This window comes from Equus caballus, chromosome 22 (assembly GCF_041296265.1).
Source record: "Equus caballus isolate H_3958 breed thoroughbred chromosome 22, TB-T2T, whole genome shotgun sequence".
Taxonomy (NCBI): domain Eukaryota; kingdom Metazoa; phylum Chordata; class Mammalia; order Perissodactyla; family Equidae; genus Equus; species Equus caballus.
Window position 1 is genome coordinate 6,386,540 of NC_091705.1, and position 27,955 is coordinate 6,414,494.

The following is a 27,955-nucleotide window of genomic DNA, read 5'->3' on the forward strand; positions in this document are numbered from 1 at the left end:
CTCAGTTGTCCTTTCCCTGCCCAGGAAGTGTGGCTTTGCCCCCATTTAAGACTAGAAGAGGCGAAAATGACCCCCAGGCATTCTGCTCTTGCCCAATACTAATAATTTAGGAGGCATTTACTAGGTGACAGGGCTGTGCTAAGTTGCTTTGCACTGTTTATCTCACTGAATCCTTGACAACTTCCTGTGAGATGGACACAAATGTCACCCACACTGTACTAAGGCTTCAGGATGATATGCTGCTAAATGGTGGGGCACAGATTTGACCCAAAGATCCAAACCTGAGTCCAACCTCACCCTCCTAACCATGACCGTGGGAGCTGCATCCAGTTAACCATCGGCACAAACACTGGGATACAACGTGGACACGGGCAACCATTAAAGCCTTCTTCTGGAGACAAAGAGCAAATAATAACCTGTCTGATGTCGTGATTTGAGGGCTCAGAGAAGTCGTGTGACCCACTGCTGGGGAAACATGGCATTGAAGTTAGGCAGGACGAGGCCTGCATCCAGGATCAGCCACATGTCTTCTCTGAAACCCAAGATTTTGTTTTCACATTGCAAAGTATGGATTATAAAGACTATTTTACAGTTGGTTATTGGGATTAAAAGATTATGCAAAGTAACCATCTGTGATTTGTGCATAATAAGCATCCAATACATGGCAGCCTTTAGTATCACTGATACTGTTATTAGTAATGCTGAAATCATCTCTGAGCATTGCGTCCAGGACTGTGCCTGGCACTGAGCTGGGGCTGAGGGTTTCGAGACCAGGTCCAGCCATCCTGGCCTGTGCGGGATTGGTGGTGACCCTGGATCCTGCATTTGGGGGATGTGGGGACTGGTACTGTGGGCCTCCCACAGAACTCAGAACCGGCGGAAAGGAGGAGCCAAATGCCCTGGTCAGTGTTGGAAGGAGGGGGCTCATTTTGTGCATGGAAGTATGAAATCCTGGGGTTGGCAGGGCCCCAAGAAGTTATGTGTCTCTACCTCCCTCCCCAACATTCATGCATTCATTCACTCATCACAAGCTTTATCAAGTACCCATTCTGTGCTTGCCACTGGACACAGGAAGGCAGAATAAGCCTACCGCAGAAATTAAACTTGCTGAGGTGTCTCAATGCAGCAACAAGGCTCTTTCAAAGGCACAGTGCCGGCGCAAAAGAGAAAGTGGGTCATCCACCAATGGGATGTCCTGGAGCAGCTTCACAGAGGAACGGCCATCCCCCCAACTCCCGAGGGGTGCTTGAATTCCTGCAAAACACCACCAGTAAATTGTGCCCAGCCTTGGCCCAAATATCTCCAGTGATGGCAAACTTGCCATCTTCTTGTCTCTGTACTAAAAAAAAAAAAAGGAAAATATATATGCTCTTTCTTGTGTAGAACAGAACTCTGCCTCCCTGTAACTGCACCTATTCAGGCCCTAGTCCTACTGCTCCGGGCTCTGAAAACTTGTCCACTCAGTCTTCTCTTCCTTCAAGTAGATGGGGCAGCCACCCGAAATGTTCTTTCTCCAGGCCAAACAGCCCCAGGCATCCGCCCTCCCCTCCAGGACAGGGCATTGAAGCCATGCCTGTCCCTCCCCTCCTTGGTAGAATGTGGCACTGAGAGCTGATCATGCACATCTATCTAGCATGCGGGGAGGAGGATTAACTCCACTCTGGTTCAGAAATCCATTCCTCTGGAAAGACATCAAATCTGAACAAGACCGATATGAACTTGAATCTCATTTGCCCCACAGCAGCCATGTGACCTTGGGCAAATTACTTGATCTCCTTGAGCCTCAGATTGTTGATCTGTGAAAAGAGGATGATGAGAACACAACCTCAGGGGTGGTTGTGAAGATGAGAAGAGATAATACATGCAAATGCCCAGGACAGTGCCCATGACATAGAAAGCACCTCACAAACATTAGCTACTCTCTCAGTATGTGAAATGGGGACCCAAGAGAGCTGGGAGCTCTTCAGCCACATATTCTCCATCCCATGCTTCTGTAAAAAGACTTTTGTCAAACTGAGAGCCTGACTTTACACATTTATCTCCACCAATTTTCATCTTTTAAGATATGCCCCCTTATAACAGGCAGTCAGGCCTTTGTGAATCTTGCTTCAGCTTTCATACGATTGAGGTAGAGTTGCCTACAATTCCACCAAAACCTATCCACATCTGCGGTATGCACCTCATTTTCAGTGTGTCGCCATGTGGCTGAGTTCCAGCCAACGATTCATGGGCAGAAATGAGATGCATCACTTCTCAGCCTGGCCCTTTCAAATCTCCCCCATGATCCTCCACCCTTACTCTTTCCCCATCTGCCAGGTAGAAGGGAATGTCTAAGATCCCAGCAGATGGTGAGCCGAAGACAGTAGGCTCCTGGCTCCCCGAGTCACTGTATGGAAGACTACCTGATGAATACTGTATCATACCTTGCAAGAGTGAGAAATAACGTATGGTGTTAAGCCACTGAAATTTGGGGTCTATACCTATTACAGTAGCTAGAGCTACCTTAAGAAATTCAACAAAGTACTCTGTGCTCATCCTCCAGCTTTATGGGATCCAAAAGGTGGGTGTGTATGCTTTTAGTGCCCTCTTTCAAGTCATAGGGAAGATGCTGAACAATGGAATCCTGCAGTGAACTGCCAGGCTTAGCCTGGGGGACCCACTTAATGATACAAGGTGGCAGATGCTGGCAGGAGACACTGAGCACTGTGGGCACATGTGGAGGGCTTTTGACACAGGTTATATTGTTCATGTGTGTTCACCTGTCTGCCATGTGCAAGTAATAGAGGTGAACAGGCCCTGATCAAAAATCACTAAATCCAGAGAGTTCCATGGACTTGTCCAAAGTCCTACAGCCAGTTAGTGGCAAAGCTGAAGCCTCTTTACTTTCAGCCCAGGAGTTTTCCCCATAGGCAGACATTCTGGTAGAGTGAGTCAAGGTCACAAAAAGGGCTCTCCCCCTTTCTGACACCTGCTGTGCAGATGGCTCATCCAAGTCACCTGAATGTAGAGAATAAGAGTAACTCCATCCTTCCCAGAGCAAGTCCCTGAACACTCGCCTCCAATAAGACACCCAAAGACATGTCTCTCGGCAACCGTCTTCAGCCAGTGACCAAATCCAAGACCTGCCTAAAGGCAAACGGTGGAGGGAGAATTAAGATCTTTGTCCTTATTGCTAGGAAACGGAAACTCGGTCTTTATCCCGCACCTAATGAGAGACTTGCATTTCCAGATTTTTACATGTTTTTTAATCTGTATATATCAGCTTCCCCACTGAAGTAGTTTATTTTCAATCTCCTGTGCGTTTCTGATGCTTAATGAAAAGGATCCCAGCACTCACTGTCTGCTGCCCTCTAAAAGCTGGCACAGAATAAGCTTTCTCTGCTACCACAGGTTTTCCTCCTGAATGTTCCCAAGGCTTACTAGAGCCACACTCTCGGACGGGCAACTTGGGGTCTGGACGGCTCAGTCAGAGTCCTGGTGCTGAAGCCTAGTCAGCCTCATTTTCCACATCTGGACAATCCGAGATAAAGGTAACGACCGCATCCTCACAGGGTTCCTGCGAGAATGGAACAAATTCCAGGACCTGGCACAGGACACGTGCTCTTATTTATTTATTTTCTTTTTACATATTTACTAAGTAAGTTAAGCCTTAGAAAAGGAATTTTTCACGAGAGGTTTTAGCAGATGCTGTCAGTAGACTGCCCACATCCCCTCACCTTGACCAATGCAGCACACACCTGCCTGACTTCTGCCTGCTGGTACTTGCACCTCTCTGCCTGAGGGCTCTTTCTGGCTGTCACAGCCAACTTTGTCCACAGCCAGAAATGCCAGGGGCTCAGTACCCCTGGGAGCTCCTCTCAGCCAATGAACATTCTGCTTGCTCACTTCTCATGTGGACTACACGCTGCCCCTCATGTCCCCAGAAGGATTGAGCTCCAGTCCCCCACAGTTATAACTTCCCTGATGATGCAGCCTCTCTCAATGCTCTTCCCTTCATTGTCTCACTTTCCTGCTCCTAGGTGACCTGCAATGACAAACAAATGACCTGCCCTTGATGCTGGGTCTGTTTCTAGGAGACCCCAAACTAAGATAGATGCATTGTGCATGAATACACATCTGTGCATTTCAAACTAGATAACTATGAATTCTGCTTCTGCTATCTTCCAATGTACTGACTGCTCTCTTTTCCAGCTTCATGAGGTCCACATTGTTAATATAGGAGGAATTGAGGTTGTCACCTAAGTCAGCAGAAGTAGATTGGAAAGAAACACATCACCTTCATGACAGTGGTTATTTCTGGGAATGGTGGGTGGGGGGGTGATTAGAACTGGTGATGAGGAGAGAACATCCATATTATTGTGTAGTTTTGTATTGGTTTTTATCAAAAAGAGACAAAGCAAATATAAGGTCATCAACAAAGTCACTTCTGGTTGGTGATTATACAGAATGTAAATTATCTTTGTACTTTTCTATATTTTAAAAATGTCTCAAATAAAATGAAAATTGAAATACAATTTATTAAAATCTGAAGAATGCAGCAAAAGCAGTGTTTAAGAGGGAAATTTATAGCATTACATGCATATGTGAGAAAAGAAGAAAGATTCAAAATCAATAATCTATGCTTTCACCTTAGGAAACTAGAAAAAGAAAAGCCAATTAAATCCAAATTAAGCAGAAGAAAAGAAGTAATAAAAATTAGAGCAGAAATCAATTGCAGAAAATGAAAACTGGAAAACAACAAACTAAAATTTGTTTCTGTGAAATGATCAATAAAATTGATCAATCTCCAGCCATGTTATAGGAAAAAAGAGAGAAGACACAAATTATTAATATTGGAAATGAAAGAGAGGCCATTACTGCTGATCTCATGGATAATAAAGAATATCATTAACAACCCTATGCCCCAAATTGATAACTGAGATAAAATGGACCAATTCTTTGAATGACAAAATCCACCAAAACTCACATAAATAGAAATAGACAATCAGAATAAGTCTCAATCTATCAAGGAAATTGAACCAATAATTAATAACCTTCTAAAAGAGAAAGTATCAGGCTTAGATGGGTTCACTGGTGAATTCTACCAAACATCTAAGGAAGAAATTATACAATTCTCTACAATCTCTTCCAGAAAAGAGAAGTAGAGAGAATACTACCTAACTCATTCTATGAGGCCAGCATTAAACTAACGCTACATCAGATAAATAAATTATAAGAAAGGAAAACTACAGAACAATGTCTCTCATGAACACAGATGGAAAAACTCTTAACAGTACATTAGCAAATTGAATCTAACAATTTATAAAATGAATTACACACCATGACCAAGTGTGCAAGTCTGGTTCAACACCTGAAAATCAATTAATGTAATCCATCACATCAACAGGCTAAAGAAGAAAGGTCATATGATCATATCAACATATGCATAAAAAGCACTTGACAAAATCCCACACCTATTCATGATTTAAAAAAAAGAAAAACCACCTCTCAGCGGATTAGAAATAGAGAGGAACTTCCTCAATTTGATAAAGAGCATCTGCAAAAAGTCTACAGCTAACATCATACTTAATGGTGAGAAAACAGATGCTTTATTAACTCCCCAGTACTCCTGGTCTTCTCTACATAATGAGCTGAGGCTGCTCTGTGGCCAGAGAAAGCCCTCAGAAAAGGAAGAGGGGGTGCCAAGTGGAGCACCCAGTACTCCATGTCACGTGGAAGGGTTAACAGTAAAAGTAATGATGAGAAACTGGATGTTTTCCCCCTAAGAGCAAGAACAAGGCAAAAATGTCCCCTCTAACCACTCCTATTCACATCATACTGGAAGTCCAAGCCAATGCAAACGACAAGAAAAATAAATAAAAGGCATACAGATTGGGAAGGAAGAAATAATACTGTCTGTCTTCACAGATTAGATGATTGTCTATGTAGAAAATCCCAAAGAACTGGAAAAAAAAAAAAAACCACCCTTCTGGAACTAATAAGTGATTAAAGCAAAGCTGCAGGATACAAGGTTAATATACAAAACTCAAATGTTCTCCTATGTACCATCAATGAACAATCAGAATTTGAAATGAAAACACAGTACCATTTATATTAGCACCAGAAAAAATAGTTATAAATCTAATAAAATATGTGCAAGATCTATATGAGAAAAACTAGAAAACACTGATGAAAGAATCAAAGAAGAATAAATGGAGAGATATTCCATGTTCATGGATAGGAAGACTCAACAGTGTTAAGATATCAGTTCTTCCCAACTAGATCAATAGATTCAATGCAATCTCAATCAAAATTCCAGCAAGTAATTTTGTGGATCAACGAAGTTTATATGAGGGGCAAAATACCCAGAATAGCCAACATATTACTGGAGAAGAAGAACAAAGACAAAGGACTGATACTACCCTCCTTCAACACTCACTATAAAGCTACAGGAACCAAGAAAGTGTCATACTGGTGAAAGAACAGCCACATAGATTGATGGAACAGAATGGAATACAGTTGTCCCTTGGTATCTGTGAGGGATTGGTTTCAGGAACCCCCATTGATACCAAAATCTGCAGATGCTGAAGTCCCTTACATAAAACAGGGTGGTACAATGAATACAGTCAGCCCTCCACATTCAGAGGTTTCACATCAGCAGATTCAACCAATCAATTTGCAGTTGGTTGAATCCTCAGGTGCAAAACCCATGGATACAGAGGGCCAACTGTACTCAGAAACAAACCTACACAAATATAGTCAACTGATCTTTGACAAAGGTAAACAATGGCAATTCAATGGAGAAAGTACAGCCTTTTCAACAAATGGTGCTAGGACTACATCCACATGCCAAAAACTGAATACAGATACTGACATTACACTTTTCACAAAAATTAACTCAAGATAGATCACAAACTTAAAGGCAAATGCAAAGCTACAAAACTTCTAGAGATAACACAAGAGAAAATATAGGTGACCTTGGGTTTGGTGATGACTTTTTAGACACAACACCAAAGGCATGATCTACAAAAGAAAAAATTTATATACTCGACTTCATTAAAATTAAAAACTTCTGTTCTGCAAGATACTCCGTCAAGAGAATGAGAAGACCAGCTACAGACAGGGAGAAAATATTTGCAAAAGACATATCTGATAAAAAGCTGTTACACAAAATATACTAAGAACTCTTAAAACTCAACAATAAGAAAATGAACAACCCAATTAAAAAATGGGCAACAGTCCTGAATAGATGCCTCACCAAAGAAGATATACAAGTGGCAAATAAGCACATGAAAAGATGCTCAACATCTTACATTATTAGGGAATTGCAAATTAAAACAATGATAAGATACCACTGCACACCTATTAGAATGGCCGAAATCCAAAACATTGACAACACTAAATGCTGTGAGGATGTGGAGCAACAGATGCTCTCATTCACTGCTGGTGGGAAAGCAAAATGGTGCAGGCACTTTGAAAGACAGTGTGGCAATTTCTTACAAAACTGAACACACTTTTGCCATATGATCCAGCAAGTGCACTCCTTGGTACTTACCCAAATGAACTGAAAACTTACATCCACACAAAAACTCGCACACGAATCTTTACATCAAGCTTTATTCTTAATTGACAAAACTTAGAAGCAACCAAGGTGTCTTTCAGTAGGTGAATGGACAAATAAACTGTGATACATCCATACAATGGAATATTATTCAGTGATTAAAAGAAATGAGCTATCAAGCCATGAAAAGACATGGAGGAACCTTAAATGCACATTACTAAGTGGAAGAAGCCAATCTGAAAAGGCTACATACTCTATGCATACAACTATACAACAATCTGGAAAAGGCAAAACTACTGACACAGTGGAAGGATCAGTGCTTTCCAGAGGTTGGGTTGGAGGGAGGGATGAATAGGCAGAACAGAGAAGACTTTTAGGGCAGTGAAACTACTCCGTAGGATATTGTAATGGTGGATACATGTTGTTATGCATTTGGCAAAACCCACAGAAAGTATAACACCATGAGTGAAGCCTGGGGCAGGCCCATGGCCGAGTGGTTAAGTTGGTGCACTCCGCTTTGGCAGCCCAGGGTTTCCCTGGTTCAGATCCTGGACCTGGACCTAGCACCGCTCATCAAGCCATGCTGAGGCGGTGTCTCACATGGCAGAACTAGAAGCACCCACAACTAGAATATACAACTATGTACTGGGGGACTTTGGGAAGAAGAAGAGGAGGAGGAGGAGGAGAGAAAAGGGGTGGGGAAGGGGAAGGAGGAGGAGCAGGAGGAGGAAAAGGAGGAGGAGAAGAAGAAGAGAGAAGATTGGCAACAGATGTTAGCTCAGGTGCCAATCTTTAAAAAAAAAAAGAGTAAACCCTAATGTAAACTATGCAGCTTAGTTAATAATAATGTATCATTATTTATTCATCATTTGTAACAAATGTACCACACTAATGCAAGATATTAATAATAGGGGAAACTGGGGAGGTAGGGGTAAAGAGGTATATGGATACTTTCTACTACTTTCTGTAAACCTAAAGCTGCTCTAAAATATAAAGTCTTTCAATTTAAAATATGTCAAGTAAACATGAAATATATATATACCTATACATGAATATATATACATATATATATATATATTTTTTTTTTTTTGGTAAGGAAGATTGGACCTCAGCTAACATCTTTTGCCAATCTTCCTCTTTTTGCTTGAGGAAGATTGTCACTGAGGTAACACCTGTGCCAATCTTCCTCCACCTTGCATGTGGGATGCCACCACAGCATGCCACGATGAGCAGTGTGTGGGTCCATGCCGGGATCTGAACCTGCGAAACCCAGGCCGAAGAAGCAGAGCACATGAACTCAACCCCTAGGCCACCGGGCTGGCCCCTATATTTGTAATTTACAAACATATCTGTATTTCCTGGGTTCTGAGAAGTATGATCTGGTTGGCAGAGGAGTGACTGTGAATTGAGTGAATATGCGCTAACTTCAGCCCTAACTGGCCATGATCACTCCTTTGCTTTCGGATCACCTGGAAACAAGAGTGCTGTGCCCTGAGCAGGCCTAGCGGGTCCTGCCTTGTCTGTGAGATGCCGACTATCACTACTTCCGGCCCCCAGGGGGGATGCCAGGGTGTGGGTCTGATGAGGTCCGAGAAGGATGGGATGAACCATCTTACAGAAAGTCTTAAAAGCTCCTTTTAAACGTGATGCCAAAGAAACCTAGTGCAGGAGAGTAGCATCCCAGTGGAATTTTTGTCCGATTAACCTGGAAACTGTACAGAAAGATTGAAGGGAGTCAATAACAGATTTATGAAAACTATCAGAGAGACAATGATAGAAAGATGAGGTAACTTAACCAAGGTCTCGGAGTTGGTCAGCATCAGAGCTGGGCTTAGAGACCGACTCCCACTGTGTGAGGAAGGGACAGCCCATCCCCAGCTCGGGGAGACAGCAGGAGGGCTCAGGGTTTCCAGCTGTGATTTCAAAAATGGCCTGGCCCGGGCGTTACTCCACAGCCTGCTGGAAGCACTGCTGAGGGTGCGCAGTGTGAAATCCCAGCGACTGTAGAGTTTCAGAATCTGGCCCGCTTCCCGCTCAGGGAGCAAACGGCTCTGCTTTGAATGCATTCCTCTCACATGGCCCTGTCAGCCACCTCTCATGAAAGTCCTATCTTCGTTCAAACACAGCCCGAGGCTGCCGCTGCCCCTGTGCCAGGCCCGCGCCAGCGCCCTCCGCCGAGCTCAGGCTCCACCTCCACTCACCCTCCTCGAACAACTGGTGGAGTGCCGGCCGCCAGCCCATTGCCCCTTCTACCTCTCTTGACTCGTTCCTTGAACCCGGACTAATCGTTGGTTGTTGAAATTCTACTCATTCTTTAAAGAGTAATTCCACCAGACCCCTTCAGGAAGTACTTCTGGATTTTTCCAAGTAAGTAAATCTCGTCTGGTTAGAATAGAACGGGAATGGCAAGGGTGGCCATCATCTCTCTCCGACCTCATGGAAGCCAAGTGAGTGGGGCTGAAGACAGGCTGCCCCTCATCAGGAACATCACAGGGGCTGGCTTGCTCTTGTCCTCATAGCTCTGCAGCATCTGACTTGGAAGGGACTTACCACAGTCAGAGACGTAACAGTTCTTCGAACACTTATCTCCTTCTGTCTCCCCACCGCCTGACCAGCCCCTTCCTGGAGCATGGACAGGAGCCTTCACATCTGAATGCCACACAGCACCTAACTGGATGTGGTGGGTGGGCAGAGGGTCAGCAGCGACTAGTATGATAAAAGTAAAGCATCGGGTACGGTTTTGCTCTTAAATTTACATTTGCTATCTCTGAGCTTTGAAAGAAGTTAAATTTACCCAGATAGGAAGAAAATATGAATTCTAGAGTGATGTCTGATTTCAGTGCCCAGGAGTTCTCAGACCACTACATTTCAGCAAATTGTCAAGGTTAGGTCTGATTCTCTTCTCCATATTTGAAAGAGTGAAATATAATAAATCCATAGGAATTTGTACTTCTTATGTAGGAGTGAAACCCCTACATCCAATCAGAAACCCAGCCACTAACATCACTCCCCACCCATCGACCCGTCACCCAAAGGTGGCTAAATGTGAAACCAATGATATTTCAACCTTTCTCTCCCTTTCTTATCCCCAACAGGAGTTAGTCATGTCTACATGGAAAGACCGCTAAATCAGACACTCCAATCAGTGAGGCATTCTGTTTACCAGGTTCTTATTCATGCAGAGACCTCTGAACTTGCCCACTACACAGACCAAATCCACCAGTTCTGATTTCATGTAGACATAATTTATGGACAAATGAAAAGGAAGAATGCAAGAAATTTGAAAGTACTTGGAAGGAAATGAGCTTTGATGTGTTTCTGGTGAATTTAGGCTATTACTAATAATTATTTTTGTGGGGTTCTAAGGAGTCACATATGCCAACAAAATCTGTGTAGAATGTTAAAAGATATAAATCATTCATAAGTACATCTCTGAGCTAGAAAAATCCAGTCAAATTGACCTGTTTTGGAGGGCCCATGTTCTCTCCCAATATATTGTTTTGTTTATGCATTTGTTTTCTACAGGAGAAAAAAATTAAATAAAACCAGGTAAAAATACAAAGATAAAAATTTGGTACCATGTTCCTACAAGGCCTTAAAAGTAAAAGAACATCGCTTGGGATGGGTAAGACATGACCCTCAGACTTGGGAAGGCTGCCCAGTGACACCACATCCCTGCTCGACAAGGATGGGGTCACAGGCCCGACAGCAGTCAGAGAGTAATAAGGGGGTGTCAGGCCTGCCAGCAACAGTGGATGCCACAGTGGAGATGTGCACAGCCGCTGAACAGGAACGTCCACACAGTGGGGAAGAGTACCAACTTGGAGGCAATAAGCCTTACTGTAAGGAAGCTGGTTTGAATTCCAGAAAGCCACAACCAAGGGTTATCTTCACCCTGGCTGTGCACTTGTCTCTGGGCAAGATTTAGCATGCTTTGGTCAGCCATGGGATGCAGGCTGCAAATCGCTCTGTGGATGTGCAGAGGCCAACGAGTGGCTTGCTGTCTACACTACCTACCACGTAGGGGTGTAGAGGCCAATGGGTGGCTTGCTGTCTAAACTACCTACTGACCCCTAAAATAGGCAATGGGTCAGGGGGAAACCCATGCTGAAGGTCTCCAAGATCATCTTTCTGTATCATTCAGAAATAGTCACTGTACAACCAGGTCCCCATGAAATCAAGGCTTCCTTTCAAAAGTTCAATTTATCCTCCCGAAAGTGGTGAAAAGCCACTTCATTCTAACTCTGTCAGAGGCCTTTTGTATGCTTAAAGGCCAGCATTTTCCTTTCACAGCTGAGTGCACAGTGCTCAGACTCTGGGGACTCGCCAAGCTCAACTGACTTCCTTTTCTCAACGATCATTTCACGTTTTGAAAACACAGGGCCGTTGGGTTCAACCTTGGGGAGAAGCGCGCTGGGGCACCAAGGCCAGAGCCTTTCCGGGGAAACCACTGTGTTCTCAGTGGGTCCGCCTGGGAGTCAGACTTGTGCACAGAGTATTATTCTGAAAAGGCAGCAGGTCCCTGCACTGGCCTCATTAACGTGCCTTCACCATCACATAGTAAAGTGGCAGTGGGGAATTTTCTGGAATCGTGATGTGAGAGGCAAGCATGGCCAACGGCTGTGCCCCAAATAGCAGTGGGAAAAAGGGGAAGGAGAATGGAGTGAGGGAACAGAACACACACCATACAAAGCACAGTGGCTCCCTAGCATCTGTCAGCCGGTTAAAAACCCATCTCCCTTTAGACACACAGGTTTGCTACAGAGAACCATAGAGGGGGTCATGCCATGGTAACCCAGATGCCCACTGGCATTACTGTGCTGACGTTCAGATAAACTTGCCTAGATGAATCCTCACCCCACATGAGACAGGAGGGTTCTTCTCACCACCTCCTAGGATTCTTGAGGGCTTTCTGTTAGCCTAATCACTCCTTGCTCCTTCTTCTGATTTCTATTGATTCTCAGATTCTCATATCCTTGTCTTACCTATCTTCTCTCCTTTCTCTCCTCTCCACATTGGTACAGCCCATTTGTTTTGATCTCCCCATAAAACCATCATTCACACAAAGACATTATTCCTCCACTATGTATTGAGTCCCTACTGATTGCCAGGCATTGGACAGGCACTGAAGACATACAGGGGAGTCAACAGACACAGTCCACTGGGAAGACAAACAAATAAGGAACAAATAAACGATTCAAGAAATGACTGAAATTTATAATAAGTGCTCTAAAGGAAAGAGGGTTCTATGAAAGAGAAGAATAAAGAAAGGCCTCTTTCTTTTCATTGGGATGTGAGGGATGAAAAAGAGGCAGCTACAGTTAGTGTGAAAGTATGAGCATTATGACAAGAGGAGAGATCATGTGCAAAGGGCCTGTGATAAGAAGGCTTAGCTGGTTTGAGGAGCAGAAAGAAGATTGGTAGAGCTGGGGTGTATGAGTCAACTCCTCCTCTATGCTTCTGATCACCCCCTCACACACACCCTTTAACTCCACTCTTCCTTTTGTAGCTCACCAATAGCCCAACACCAAACTTCCTGTGCATGTGGGCAGGGAATTATGTTCTCAGTTTGTCTCGTTCTGAGACACCCTCAGAAGTCAATTTTTATATATTCGCAGTTCACATTGTTATTCTGTCTAACTATCTAGCCATTCTGTCTTTTGGAACTTGACCTCTCTTTTCACGGGTACATCTCATCCGCTAGCCCTCCTCTAACCCTGTCATCTATACGAGGGCGGCTATCTTCTGACGTGACCCCACTCCCCTGGCTGCAGCAACTGCTCAAAGGTGGGCATGTGGCCTGTGCTGAGCCAAAAATAGTCCCTCAATTTCCTGGCCATTGCAATTGGGCCAAGAAAGGCCACGTGTGCCAGCTACAGCCAATCAGAGCCCTTCTTTGGAGTGTCCTAACTGGAGCTAAGAAAAGTGTCCTTTTCTAGAGGTTGAGCTGTAAGGATGTGGGCCCAGATGTACAGGTGGCCATCAACCCAGCTACCTGGGAAAAGTGATAGGACAGAACAAGACTGATAAGATGAAAGATGCAGCCATACGACCATCTAGTGTCCTTTGCTCCAGCACCTATCTACTAGCCACACAGCTCCTGACAGCATCCAGCCAGAAACTGGAGAGAAGATGTCCCCTGTAAGTACCAGAGCCTCTAAATCCACGTGAGCACACTGATCTTTTACACAGGTGGAGCAGCCATTCTTTCTCACACCCACATGTGAAGTCCAAGAGACATACATCAGAGCTTCATGTTAGCATCAGAGAGTCATGTTAAATCGTGCCAAGATCATGAGCTGAAATTCTACTTGGGTCCTATTGCTTGGCTTTTTAAAAGGAAATCAGAGGAGACTACTCCCAATCGTTGAAGAATCATAGGTCAAACAGAAGACCCATTAGCAGCTTAGTGCAAACCCATGTCTGTGGCTTCCCCTCCCAGCCACGTAAGTTGGGGCCAGGCAGTGACCCTCTCAGGGCCTCAGTTTCCTCATCTTGGCAAATAGAAATATTATTGTGTTAGTATATGGTATAATAATAAGGGTCCTCACCACACAGAATGTGAGGATTGAGTGAGCTGCTGTGTCAAGTTCTCAGAACATTTTCTGGCACATGGTAAGTATGCAATAAATGTTAGCTATTATTATCCATTTATTTGCATTTGAACCAAGGAAGACCTCAAACCAGTCTCCTTACCAAGCACAAGTCAGCATTTTTAGGAAGGAGGTCCCAGCATGTCATCCAGTACAGGGAGTTTCAGGAAATCAAGCTATACACCCAAGAAACAAGAAAATGAATATCTGGGTCATCATTCCATTCATTCTTGGAACCAGTATGGGTGACAACTATAATGTGAGGATTAGCTTAACTAGTAGGATTTCTAGCTTTCTCTTTGGTCTATGTTTCTCCTATAACTATTGACTGTTGCAGCTGGAAGAGACCGTAAAGATAAAGAAAGCTGTCACAGACTCAGTACACACTGAGAAAACTACAGTCACCTTTGGATTCCGAGGCCATGTGTTAGCACCTGCTAAGAGTGGGGACTCCAACTGGGTCACCCTATTCCTGGGGAAACGGCTTTGTAAAGTTGACTATGAGTACTTTAAGCATACACTAATTGCGCTGAAGCTCCCCCAAGATGTCTGGTACCCAACTGTGAATACAACATCTAGCCAAAAAGATCATTCTGGATTCCTAACATTTTCAGTGAGCAGATGACTCTCCTCCCCAAATATTTCTCCTCAAACTGTACTCGCTGCTATAGTGTAGAATATAAATGGTAACAATAAATGTCTTTTTTATTAAAATACTTTTGTATGTTGTTTGGTGTAGAAACATAAAAACCATACAAACACAAGTGTACAACATGGCAGGTTTTCACAAACACTACCGTTTGACCCTCCTGTGCAGCTATGGGGTAGGTGCTGCTGTGCTCATTGTGCAGAGGAGGGAATTCAGGTCTGGGAAGTTGAGTAAGCGGCCTAAATTTGTCCATCTGGTCAGGGGCTCAGCCAGGATTTGACCCTGGGCTTGCCTGACTTGGGAGCCCGTTATCTCTCCATCACAGACTGTCCTAAAATAGAAAGGAAAGTATTTTGTAATCATTTTGGCAAAATCCAACGGCAGCGTAATTGGGTCAGCGGATCAAAAAGCACCTGCTGAAAGAGGTGCAGAGAACCCCAAAGCTAGCAGCAGCACAGAGGAAGGGTGACTCTTGGCGATGGCCAGGATTACTCTCGGTTGTTATGGAGCTTCCAGAACTATGAAGTGGAATCACTGTGTGATGTCAGAAAGAGGGTCAAAGGTTCCCTCCCTTGAGGGGTGCGGTCAGCATTTTTGCTTCCCTGTATACACGACTCTCTAATTCGGCGTGCGATGAGTTCCATTTTTTCTAGGAGAAAAGACAAAAGGTGAGTTCCTATCTGTAAGTCTATCAAATCCCTTCACTGTAATTAGCCAAGAACAAATAACCACCAAGAGGCAGCTGTGCAACTTGCTAAACGCATGCAGAAAAAAAGGATGAACGGTACATACCATCCTACACTGCAGGAATTATGGACAGCTCACCTTTCCCTCTTTCTAAGCAAACAGCAAGTTCTCCAAAAAAAAAAAGGCATTCATCACCAATGCTAAAATACAGCCTGGGGTTCTAGAACATTCTCCCTCTTATCCAGCAATTGAACTGTTATTCCTGCAGTGTAAACTTTTTGGGCTGAGGTCACCTGAAAAATGTTTACTAATTTGTTCCCACCAGGCACTCGAACTCAAAGTTGTGCCCCTTCTCTCTCACTGTTTATTAGCTACCCACTTCTCTCTACAGAGCCTTCCAGAGCCTCCCGAGGGAGTGACCAGCAGGGGCTGATGAACACCAGGTTTGTGGACTTTTATGGGAGAATGAAGTTCTGTGATTTCTTGGTTTTAATGTCCATGAAAATTTCCCTTATATGGGGGTTTCTGTGAACACAAATGTAGCCCTAAATCTTTACTCATCTTGTTTGATAAACCACTGGAATTTCGGCTTGGAGATGAGTATTAATCATGTCTTTTATTTTCCGAGTTCTAATGCTTTGGCATCTGGGGCTTTGCTGACCCTGGAGGGACTGCCTCTCTCAGGATTAGCCAGCTCCTAGACAATCTGAACAATGAGGACACTTTTCAAATGCAAACCAACCAACCCAGAGTCCATACTCCAAGCACCTCCTTTATGGGGCTCTCACAGCCCAGGTCACTACCCGCTGCCCTGATCACCCCGGAGCCAGGGACCAGACAACTAGGGACTGCCCCTAACCCAGAGCCCACTGAAATGATTCACACCAGCCAGTCCTGAGCCCGCTCACCCTGCCTTGCCTGTTGAAAACACCACCAAAGGCTCTCACTCACACATGTTCCCTCACCCTCTGCCTCCTGACCGATGCTGCTGCTTCCCGGTGTGTCCCTGTGTGGTGCTGGCCCAGTTTCAACTCCCAAAGTCTAAAGATAAAATATAAATGTTTTCTCTTGGGAACTGTAAGGAACAAGCTATACTTTCAACGGCAGGCGTCTCCTGGTCAGTTGGCCTGACCACACCCCATCTTCTCTAGTAATGTGTTATCTTTTAAAGCAAGATGAGAGTCTCTACCAAGTCACTCTCACCAAACTCCATGGCGCCACCTCCCACAAGGCAGCAGGAAAATTCTGGTGCCGCCTTCTTTATTTTGCCTTTCAAAGAGGAAAACCAACAGTTATAATTGAAAAAAGCATCAAAAGAATCAAAGATATGCAGATGCAAGTTTAATACTCTGCCTATTGGAGAAAATTTACCTAAAGTGACCTAAGTTTAGTCGCTGCCTGATTCAAACAAGAAGCCTTGGTGCACTCTCCCTGCGGAACATTCATTAAAACCACCGCGAGCCTGATTGCTGAGGATCTGGATTTTGTAACCTCATTAGTTTGTGTAAGAGCTCTCTGTGATTTGACCCAGTTTCAACTCCCAAAGTCTGAAAATAAAATATAAATGTTTTCTGTATAAGGATCTGGTCATGTGTCATTAGTCTACTAATAAAATACGGGCTGTACTGCCCCACATATAACTTGAAATGCTGCAGACGATACACCACAGAGACAGCACATATTCCACTGAATCCGGGGCGGGAGAACTTCCTGGAAAGATAGCTACTTGCACTGGATAAAATATCTATATCTTAACTGGAGCTGCCTGAAGAGCGGAACCATACTCCTAAAGGAGTCGCCAGCCAGGACAGCGGCCACAGAGCGTATCTTATTTAAGACACAGACAATTCCAACGCCCATTCAAAGAAGGTTCATTGAAAGCTCAAAACACTCACATGAATTTATACTTCTTGCAATTTACAGCACTAAATCAGAGTTTTAAGATGCTTTGGTGAACACACGCCAAATAATGCATCTGGCTACTAAGAGCTGGCAAATCATCCCCCTTAGCCGAGGCAGCTCAGCCGAGCGGGCGTGAGCAGCAGACCATCACCCCCTCTCTACCCAGGCAGAGAGACCCCAAGCCCCCAGCTGAAGACTTCCTCTCACTTTTGTTGCCGATTCTCTTTTCTTCACTGATGAATGTCTTGGGGTCTGAGACACACATGCAGTGGTGGAATCGACTGCAACTTGGAACTCTCTGTGGGGTCGTACGCCTCTGCTTGAATTATTGTGGGCAGTGAGGGAAAGCCCAATGGACTAACTTAGAGATGGTCATAGAAAAAGAGCCAGCAAAGACTTTGAAAATATTCAGGCACTTTTTCTTGTCTTTTTGAGCTTCTTTTTTAACTCCGAAATTTTCCATTGTTTTTTAGGATGGTCACTAAGATAACAGATGTTTGATTTTGTCAAAATGAGGCCAGGCAACTACCACTCTTCTCAGAATATCTGCTTGGGGGTTGGCTTTTGCTAAGTGCTGTGTTTCTGCACATTCTCGGCGTTTCCTTGGCCTCAGTGCAAAGGCTTCTACCTCCTGTCACCCCACCAATGCCTTTGGTGAAACCCACCCGATGCTAGGGCGCATTTAGGGACTTTGAGAAGTTAAGATGACAAAGTATCTCCGCTCATGGTCACTCAACTTACCTTAAACTGATGGGATTCAAAGCCGATTCTTAAAGATCCTGAAACAAAATGATTTTATAACCCTGTACAATGTATACGCTCCCTTCGCCATGCAGAATGCCCTCCTCATCTCCAAGCCAGATGCCCCTGCCCCGGCTTCAAGCCCTGGTCTAGCTGGTGCTGCTAACCCCTGTGCCTGCACATTGCCCAGCTGGACATAGAGAGAAAGCCCCTTGAGTTGAGATGGAGAAAACACCTCGTTAGCACAGGACTGTTTGACCGAATTTATCATTCTCTTTAAGTGAACTCAACTCTTGAGCGAATTGTTGTTGGTTTTCTGTTTCAAATCAGGATGAAAGGGAGTGGGCTGCTGCTTCTGACTCGGGGCTAAGTTTCACTGACTTCTGACTCCGTTTGCTCAGCGGCGGTTCGCAGCTCAGCAGGGGGGCTTGCTCTGACTCCTGACACATCTCAGCCACTGACCACGGGGTGACAGGATCCGTGGCCACACTGGCAAGTGGGGATGCCAAGGCAGGCTGTCCCCAGGACGCAGGATTCCCCTGAGGGCCAGCGTTGGCTCGCTGATTCCCTGATGGCTGCGTGGAGTCCCAGAGGACGCTTCCGCACAACCTCCCTTCCCTCATCCCTCCTTCACTGGGGTCAGACGGTGCAGTGGTTGCTGCCTTTCCCAGCCTCCCCAGGCCCCTGCCCTCCACCCTCCTTACAGGCATTTCCCTAATGAAGCCCTAGCAAGTTTCATCCTGTCCCGGCATCTCGAGGGCTCCCACGATGACCTTGGCATGTCCAATGGGGGCTGCGCTGAGGGCACAACCCAAGACCTCACCAGACTCTGTCGACACTCTCTTCTCACTGGCCAATCAGCCAGTTAAAAATTCCCCAGTGTCTAAGGCAGCTCTCCCCCGACCCAGAGCCTGAGGTGCTCCTTCTACCCAGCAGAGGTTCTTGACTGACTGGGGTCCTGAAGGCAGGCGCAGGGCTAGAGGATCCGCCCCTGTGGAGAGTGCAGCACTGGATCAGGCGCAAAGACAACGGCAGAGGCGAAGAGTCAAAACAAGAAGGATGGAGCAGGGTGTGATTGTGCTCTCTGTGTGTACATGTGTGTGTACGTCAGCATGTGTGTGCACGTGCATGAGTGGGTTTGCATGTGAGTGTGTGTGCACGTATGTCTTTGTGTGTCCAAGTGTGCCTCTGTATGTATGTGTACATGTGCATGCAGGTATGTATGTGCCTGTGTGTGTGTGTGTGTGTGTGTGTGTGTGTGTGTGTGGAGTATGTGTACATGTCTGTATGTGTACAAGCATATGTGTGTCTGTGTGGTCACAGGCTGGGGCAGGGGCATCTCAAGGGAGCAGGGCTGCTAACATGGATCAGCTGCATTTTTCTGCACTATTTTCCCCATTAACTCTCTCCCTGAAGGCTGTAGAAATCCTACAGCACACGTTCTGTTTTGAATTTCCACACAAATCAGTTGGGAGAACGGTCTTCCCCTCCCCGCCTCTCTTCTTCCTTCCCTCCTGCTTTCTCTACTCTCTCCTTTTTCTCCATCCCTCCCTCTCTCCTTCCCTCCCTCCCTTCTCTTCTTCTTTCCCAATTTCCCTCCTTTCTCTAGTCTTTCTTTTGGCATTAGGCCCTTGGTCTGGCTGGAGACGGCACCTGCCTGAGCAGGAAGCCAGGGGAGATCCGTCTGCAGATTTTTGGTCTTCTCTGCTCTAACCCACCGTCCTCTTTGGTGAGCCCAGCAAACAGAGCCATGGGGTCTTTGGCCATGTCTCTGCAAAACCAGTGTCAGCGGAGACTAGAGCTCCAGGACCTGACCCCAGGGATGGGCTTTACCCCAGTCAGAGCCCAACCCAATCTCAGCTCAAAGGAAACAGTAGGTGGGGTCCAAATGGAGCACCCCCCATCCCTCCGCCCCTCCCGCCCTCCTCAGACCCCCTGGGCACCCCTGCAGAATGCCTCCGTGCAGCCGGCAGTGGTGGGCTGCCTTCCACCTCCACTCTATTTAATCACAGGCCCAGGCCCCCTTGTCTCTCAGCTGTGCGGACAGGCTTTCCTGCCGCAGCTCTGGAGTCAAAATGAGAGATTTATGGTGAGGAAATTCTCCCTGCTTTAGGGTGACATAACTTCAAATCAGATGACGAGCTCGTAATCAGCCACACGGAGGGTGCCTTTTATGGGTCAGTCAGAAATAAAGATGGAGTGACCGCACGCCGCTCTCCCGTGACAGCATATTTATGAGCCGCTCAGACGCGCTGCGTGGAGGCCCTGCCGGCCCCAGGCGCTATTTATTCAGCAGATGAGCAGCCCTCAAAGGCATTCCTCCAAGAAGCTGCCGTGAGGAAGGGCGGCAGCACATCAAAACGACACAGTGAATTCCGGCCCAGTTCCCGTCGTCTTCCACATGAACGTGAGTCTCTATCCGGGACTGAACCAGGCTTGAGAAAGAACAGTACCTCCTGAATATGGGTAATAGAGAGTATAGAGATGCGGTGTGTTTTTATCACCTTTGCATTTATTTACATGGCCCTCCCTAGGTTTATTTCCTAGATTTTTCACCATAAAAATGAGAGGGGCGATACTGCCCGAATAACCCTAAACCACAAGTGGAAATCTCTTTCCCCAGAAATCATCAGGTTAAACCATCGGAAACTTGCATTTTTTCATGTTAAAAGTAGTCAGCATCAGCAGCTTCCTATGGGTCAGCCTCACACGTCAGCCCCTCGATTCTTCTCTTGACGATGACAGAGGTCAAGGCGAGAAGAATGGGGGATGGCTGTGTCCACACAGTTCACTCCTCTTCCTACACTGAGTCACTTTCAGAGAAATTAAACTCTGCCTGCTGATCATTGCAGCCCACCAGGGGGAACGTTATTTCAGATTTTTTTTAAATAGCATTATATTTCCTTTTAAAAGTCTTGGGAGTGGAGGGAGGTAAAAGCAGCCCTGGCCAGGAAGGGGAACTTGAAGGTGGAAAGAAAGCGTCCACACTTGCTGTAGCTGAGGAAAATCACGAGTGTGTACCATAGTTCATCCACCATACATTTAAATCATCCCCCCTGTGGAGAAAAGGACAGCTTGTGTCTGTAGATGGCGCTGCTCGGACAAAGCCTTCCTGCAGGCCCCACCTGGGCGAGGCAGGAACAGCCTCCCTGGCAGAGAGGAGACGCGGGCCAAGCAGGCTCCACGCTGCCCGAGCCCTCATAGTCAAGACGTGATGGAACTGGACTGGATAAGAACTCAGAACCCCAAGCCGTGGCCTCTTCTCTTCCCCTCCCAGACAAAGACTAAGGATGGCCACGCCATTCCTACCCACTAAAGGAGAGAGTTCACACCAGCCACTAAACGGGTCAGCTGTATTGGAGGTGTTACCATTTTGAGGAAAAGGAACACTTGTAGGCAAGAGAAGTGGTAAGACTCCACTACCCAGAAGTCGAACTTTCTCCAGGTCCTCGTCCTCATCCTCCACGAGAATTTCTTAGTCCTTGCTAATGGTGCCGTGAACCCCAGTCAGGAAATTATTTTTGAGAAGTGTCTCAGTCTCATGACTCCTACTTAACACACAGTATTAACACTATATAGAACGGGTAGCTGTGTCCAAGCCCACTGAATGTTCAAGGCCACAGACAAAAAGGAGAGAGACTGGATTTCACCGGGGTGAAAAGAGCTGTTAGCAGCAAACCAGAAGACAGCAGAAGTAGCAGCCGGCAGCCAACTTGCAAGAGAGCAGGCAGAAACTGCAATCATCACAACCAGGCCAGTCTAATACTCATATTAATTCTACCGAGTTATTAAGAGACGGCCACGTAATGTGCACTAGACACAGCGTAGGAGGCAAGAAAGTATTTTAGGAAGATTGCACTGAAATAAATGAAAACCAAAGGGGACTCTGTTTTATTGTTGTTCAATTGGTTCTTGAAGGAATTTTTCAATTATGTGAGAAATTCAAATATGAGGAACACGGCAATGCACAATCCCTGACGTGCTACTGCAAATATGCTGGTCTGTTACGTGTGTGCAGAGAGAATTTTCGATAACCTTCTAAAAATGGGGATTTATTTGCCATTATTAAAGTTGTGCATGAACACAGAGGGCCACCCCTTTAGCCAAACGTAAATGACCCTCTAGAAATGAAGAGCAGGTTTCCTGATGGAAGATACGGGACCCCTTTCCAGGGAACCTCTGTAGGCCCCACAGGAGCACATCAGCGAAATGAGGCTCCCAGCCTGTGACGGACACTTTTTTCTAAGAGAGATCTTTATGGCCCCCAGGTCAGCCCAGGACAGGCCTGTGGGAGGACAAGGATGGGGCCTTCAGCAGACAGAAGCACCCCAGGACTTGCTCCTGAGGCACCCGGCCAGCAGCTTGTTTCATAATGAGAGTCACGGCGCCTCGTATCAGGGCCCATGTGCACCTGCCTGCCCCCGAGGGACTACCAAAGCCTACGAGGTACCCGAAAGCTGGGAAACATCACAGCCACTTATTTTTACAGCAGTTAGTTACATTTTTATGTAATGTGCTCACTGTATTTTTCTTCAACCTCCAGCTGCCCTTTCAGGTGAACTACCTCTAATTTACAGCAGTGGGTCCACGTGTGCATCCCAGAGAAACCTGTGTGTCCAGAGGCTGGGGACACTCAGCAGCCTTATGTAGTTGGCTACGATCATGGCTTTTACTGCCCTCTTCATGCCAGTGGCTCATTGCTGCCAGCACAACCCCACCCCATGCTCCAGGCCTCTGAACGTCTGCTTCCCAAACTCATTCACACACATGCGCACATGCACGTATGTACTTTGCTTACATGAAGACACACACGCATGCATATGCACACACAGACACATGTGCACACACACATCTTCCTCCCCTTGTTTCCTGTCTGTGTGGACACCAAACTGCCCCTTACCTGAGTCCCAACACCTGCGAGTCTTTTTCTTCCTTGTTCCCCATACCCAATCAAGAGCAAAGCCCCTCAGCCCCATCTCCCTCCCCAATCTCACTATCACGAGTCAGGTCCTGGTTGTCACTTGCCCAGACAGCCACAGTGACCTCCTATGTCTGACTTCATTTCCTCTCCAATCCAATCTCTGACAGAACCTACTGAAAACTCAAACAGTATAGCCTGTACAAAAGGGAACGTGGGACATCTCACAAAACTACACGTGCATTTGCCCTTTAATGCTGCAACCTCATTTCAGGAGTTTACTTGAAAGATACACATCTACAAATTGAAATCCTTTGCCCTGGCATTATTTTAATAGCAAAATATTGGAAACAACCAAGTCCCCTGATTCCTATGAGACTGGTTACAGAAACAATTTTATATAGTATCGACTTTGGAAATGTAATCGTTTTACATTTGTAAAAAATAAAACTGAAGATGAAAAAACAAACTCTAAATTATATTCAAATGAATCTAACTGTACACATTGATAACATAACTATGCACACAAATAATAAATTCAAGGACTCTGATCACACACCCCTAGTGTGATATATTCTTAAGAGAAAAATAACTGCACAGAAATCTTACATTTTACTGAGCAAGTCTGCTGGTGATCATGGTGCTCTGGTACAGTAACCTGAGAACGACTTTGTGGACATCACAGGACACAGCAAATAAGTAAATGTGTTCCTGTACAATCAGGCATGGTTTAACGACTGGGAAATGTTCTGAGAAATGCCTCGTTAGAAGATTCTGCTATTGTGAGAACATCCTAGAGTGCACTTACACAAACCTAGATGGTATAGCCTACTATTCACCTAGGCTACATGGCACTAATCTTATGGGACCACCGTCGTATATGTGGTCCGTCGTTGACTGAAACGCCGTTATGTGGGTGCAAGATTGTATTTTGGAACCAATGTGGGTATATGGAGATGGAGAGAAATGAGGAAGAACCTTGTGACGAATTGGTGTTATTGGCATAAACTTATAAGTTTAAAAAAATATACATCTCTTAGCACTCCCCACTCAAGGGGCCTAGAAGCAATGACATTTCTGTAGTGATGGAGCATGGTCGGCATCCAGACCATGGTGTCCAATGATCATTCCTCACTATAAGAAACCAGGGCTCCTCAAAGACGTGGTCAATTCCAAGTCTGGGGCACAAAAGTAGCAAGCGAGGCAGAAAGCCCAGAAGTGCTCAAAGTCAACTGGGGACCCATCAAGGACACACGACCTGGCCCAGTTTGGAACAATTTAAGCACCAACAAGCATAATGGCATTATCTAGCACACTGAATAAAAAAATGAATCCCACGAACCTAAAGTGATGATTTTTAAAAAGTGGGATGTTGCGGGCAGCTTTTCCTGAGAGAATGCCAATCTACAAATGGAGAAGGAAAGACAGAATTGCAAAATCACCCTTAGTTACACAGGGTAAGATGTTTCTGTAAAATGGAGAGACTGTGTGACAGCCCAGTGAAGAATTCAGTCCAGCAACACTGGGACAAGCTGGCCTCAGGAGCCTCTGGATGCGATGCAGAGGCAGAGACTCGCCCCTCCTATGTGGTGCTTTTCCAAAAATGTTCAACCTTCACCCAATCTGAGTGCGTAATCACAAAGATCCAGACACAGGGACAGCCTACTGAGTGACTTCCCTGCCCAGTAACATATGTTAATATCAAGACAAACATAACAACAAGAAAAGGTGGGGGATGGTTCTGCTTTCAAATTGACTAAAGAGCCAAAGTCCCCAAACGCAACATGTTTTCCTTGATCAGACTCTAATAAAGAACAGAAGAGCTATAAAGTTCAATTTTGGGGGAAATGAAGGAAATTTAACTTTGGACCAAATGTCAATACCATAGTCAATGTATTATCAATGGTCAATCCTTGGGTGCGATAATGTGTTCTGCGGTTACGTAGGAAAATGAACGTCCTTTCTTGCTGGACATCCATGCTCAAGTATTTAGTCACCATGTCTGTAATCTCTTTCAAAGATTCTGCAAAAAAAGAAACACAGAGAGAAGGAGAGAAGGCCACTGTGGCAGATGGTAACAATCTGAGGGTCCAGGTATAGGGTGTACAGTCGTTTACTGTACTATTCTTTCAACTTTTCTGTAGGTTTGGAAGTTTCAAAATAAACAGAGAGAAAAAGTCTTTCCTCGCCTCGGTCACTCACAGAGTGAAGTCTAGACTCTGACCTTGCAAATGGTCCTCGGTATTTGGTCTCTGCTCAGTCTCCCGGCTTCATCTCTCATCACTCTCCCTGCCCCCCAGGCTGTGTACGTTTGCTCCGGCCACGCCAGCCTTTTTGCTGTTCCTCCAACCACACCATGCGTTTCCTCTCCACTCTACCATGGCTCCTTCCACTATTAGGGATTCCTTCCCTCCTTTTCAGACTACAGCTTCTCCTTTAAACTCATCTCCTTGCCAGGCAAATGCCTTTTCTGCACATTGTCCCCTCCCTCCGGCTCTGTGCCTGCCTTCATTTTATCATGCACTGTGTAATACTGAAATGAACCGCTGATGTACCTGGCATCCTGCACCAAACGGTAAGCTCCCTAGATAGAGCTGGCTTCCAAACGTGATTACGCCATCGAGACCTGGCACCCCCAATCACAACAGAACTGACCTACTGTGGGAGCTGGAGAGGGATAGCTCTGAATACGCTGCCCTCGCTAAACAGCAGGATTCCTGCTTCCCTCACTGCCCGTCTTTGCTCAAGCTCCAGATGACGCTGTGTTATTAATAACAACAAATGGGTCTGAAAGACCAATACCCTTCAGTGCCCATACCAAAAGAGAAATTGAACCCCTGGGAGCACAGAAAACAAATCTGCAAACCCTCCTGCTGCTGAGGGCCATTAAAAACACCTCAGGGGCTCCTGCTTAGCTGTTCTTTGGAAGGGAAAGCATCCTGCAAAGTTGGTAAATGGCTGGGCTACGTTTTCTTCTGTCCTAATTACCACAGCCATCTCTTCCAGACTTAGTGGAGGGCTTCTGTCACATCACATTCACCCTGCTATTGGCGCTGAGCACGCGGAGCAGGAAAAGCTGGAGGAAGGGCGTTCTCCTCTCCCGATTTTGGCTCCTCCCTCAAAAGTCCCCTTCGCATGTCATCGGCTGCCCAGCCCTGCAGAGAGGTACGGACATCCCTGCTCCGCTAAAGGAGCTTCTTGGTAGACCAGAACACAGAACCACCCTCAGCCTGTGCAGTGAGACGCGGGGTAAGGACCGCCCCTGTGTGTGCTAGCACACAGGTCATGTGAGTCTTCTCAGGCAACACGCAAATCTCCATTTTAGAGATATGGAAAATGAAGCTTGGGGAGCTGAAGAGGTACAGTTGGTAAGCAGACTTTTACGGCCAGGAGGTGACAGAGGCAGGGGATTCCAACAGCAAACCTCTCTGAATCATTTATCAATCACTAATCAATCAGGCTTATGAGCTCTCTTATCCCATTTACTTGACTTGCACACACACTCCTCTGTTGGGTCTCATTCTTTCCCAACTCAGTGGGTGGGGTTTCATAAAAGAAGTGAGAAATTCCTTCCTGAATGCTAAAATAATACTCGCTTGCAATAGGGACTTCCTGCTTAAGCTTTTAGAACTTTCTTATAAGCTGTGGCTGCTCATTAGAAACACCTGGGGAGATTTCTAAGGCTTCCTGTGCCAGCACTCACCGCAGACCAATTACCTCCTTCACTCTGGGGAGAGCACGGAGGCATCTGTCTTTTGAAAGGTCCCCAGGTGATCATAATGTGCAGCCAAGGTTGAGAACTACTGGAAGCATTTCCACCAAAGCGGCCAGGCAAGGAGCAGAACCACCCCATCTAAGAGACGGCTGCAAAAGATATTGAATGAGGGAGGACCGACCAGGTCAAAAGCCAGGTCCTTGCCGGCACACTGAGCAGAAAAGTGTCCCTGTTTCTTTCTGGAGTGCATCATGTCAGTGTCACCCGTGCACAGTCCAGCTGCCTAAGTGCCTGCTCTCTTGACATATGACATCTGTGTCATCACCCACTGGACTTAGGCACGTCCAGCTGGTATCAGTCTGTCCTCTCTCCCCAGTTCCAGGTCTGCACCTTACAAAAGACCCCAAGATTGATTTAGTGCAGCATTACAAGCAGTGTTGGGGCCAGGAATGTCTGGTTCTGCTGGCCTGGCCTCGACTCACCCTGGAGATCACCTGCAGACAGCTGCCCTACAGGTAGTCAGTTCCCTGAGTCTCCCTGTCTGCAGGGGTCCTCTGGCCAGGTGGCCAGCTCAGCAGGACCAGCCCGAAGTGCCAGGGGGTAAGGAGCCCAGAAGCGGCCCTCAGCCAATGGGGGAGAGTGATCAGGGAGGAATACTCCCACTTCCTCATCCCTCAATGGGTTAACGCCCGTAAGTCACCAGTCCGACTGACCCCAGCTGCCCACAGTGGTCACTGGCTCCATGATGCATCTCGTGAGGGCACTTGTTTCTCACTTCCTCCCTCCCTCACCACGCTTCCCCGCATCACCTCCTACACCCAAGCCCTCGTTCAGGCTCAGCTGTTGGAGGAACCCAAACTAAGATGTCGTGAGACCTTGAGTTAACTTCTCTGAGCCGGGTTACCTCAGCTTCGAAAAGCCTGTGGAAACAGGAGACACTGTGCCTGAGAAGTTTTGCTCTCTGCCTCCCGTGGGGATGGGCAGGAAATGTCAGCTGCTGCGACTGTGTAACCCCAAGGCTGAGCTCTCCGTTCTCGGCTCCTTCACATCCCTCTCCGAGGGGGTTCCCGAGGGGCTGCAGCATGGGTCCACCTGACGGATGGACAGCTGGGTCAAACCTCCAACATTCCTCCCGGGCTGAGATTCAGGAACTTTCCTTGGAGGCATCAGGTCACTCTTTAAATATTAAATCAATCACTTGCAAAAGCCT

At 46.1% G+C, this 27,955-nt stretch overlaps 1 protein-coding gene and 1 long non-coding RNA gene across 4 annotated transcripts in view; one reads left to right on the forward strand and one right to left on the reverse strand.

Moving 5' to 3' along the window:
• Positions 1-27,955, reverse strand: part of SLC24A3 (solute carrier family 24 member 3) — a 458,647-nt gene that overhangs the window by 241,315 nt on the left and 189,377 nt on the right. The window lies entirely within an intron of this gene.
• LOC138920070 (uncharacterized) lies at positions 15,341-17,048 on the forward strand. Its single transcript, XR_011430714.1, has 2 exons — positions 15,341-15,450; positions 15,861-17,048. It is a non-coding gene; the product is annotated as an uncharacterized lncRNA (long non-coding RNA).